Source organism: Daktulosphaira vitifoliae, unplaced genomic scaffold (genome assembly GCF_025091365.1).
Source record: "Daktulosphaira vitifoliae isolate Bord-2020 unplaced genomic scaffold, ASM2509136v1 Scaffold_321, whole genome shotgun sequence".
NCBI lineage: Eukaryota > Metazoa > Arthropoda > Insecta > Hemiptera > Phylloxeridae > Daktulosphaira > Daktulosphaira vitifoliae.
In genome coordinates, this window is record NW_026099886.1 from 5504 (window position 1) to 6461 (window position 958).

A 958-nucleotide genomic window follows, 5' to 3' on the forward strand; every position below is an offset into this window, starting at 1 on the left:
TAACTCGCGTGTAACTACTTTTCTAGTACAATTCTATATTAAATCTACCCAAGGTGAAATCTAAGTTTGTTATAACTCTGTCTTTTTGCAAAAACCTTTTGTATATTTATGTAGTATAGTTCTTAACCTTGTATATGATGTTTTACGTTAATATATTTATTATTTAATAATTTATAAAGCAAATGAATAACTTCTAAGCAACATAACTGTCCTGTGCAACAAAACTATTTCCAAGTGGCCTACGTCTTTTCAGTCGTCCAAATGGTGATCTAGGGTAGATGCGAGCTCAATTTCAGTTCTTTGCACAATAGATTATACTAGTGTCCTACACTCCGATCACCGGCACTGTGGCATAGATCAGACTAGCTGGTCGATAAGTGGAGAGACACTTTTAGTTGTTTAGTATGATGTTAGTTATAAATATATATTAGTAAAATATTAGTTTTTAGTATAATATTTCGACTCTGATTTATTTGTATTTCGTAGCTGGATATACCAACGCGAGATCTCAAATAATATCTTTGTCTTTATGCAAAGAACCTTATGATATGTGGCCTACTTCTTTTCAATCACCTGTAGGACGACCTAGGTTAGATGCGACTGTACTATAGATTTATGCACGATAAGTTATGTTAGTGTCCTACACTCCGATTGCCGGCACTGTGGCATAGATCAGACTAGCTAATCGATAAGCGGAGAGACACTATGAAGAAATCTTATGGTTAACTAAAATTCTAATTATGATATTATTGTACTATTACCCTGTCCAGCCAGGTTGTGGCCCTTCAATAAGTAATAAATACAATTCAATCAAATTAATTACCTTAGAATATCTAATGTATACTACAAAATAATATTAATAATTTATGCGTTGTAAATTATATAAGTGTCCTACACTCCGATTGCCGGCACTGTGGCATAGATCAGACTAGCTGGTCGATAAGTGGAGAGACACTTT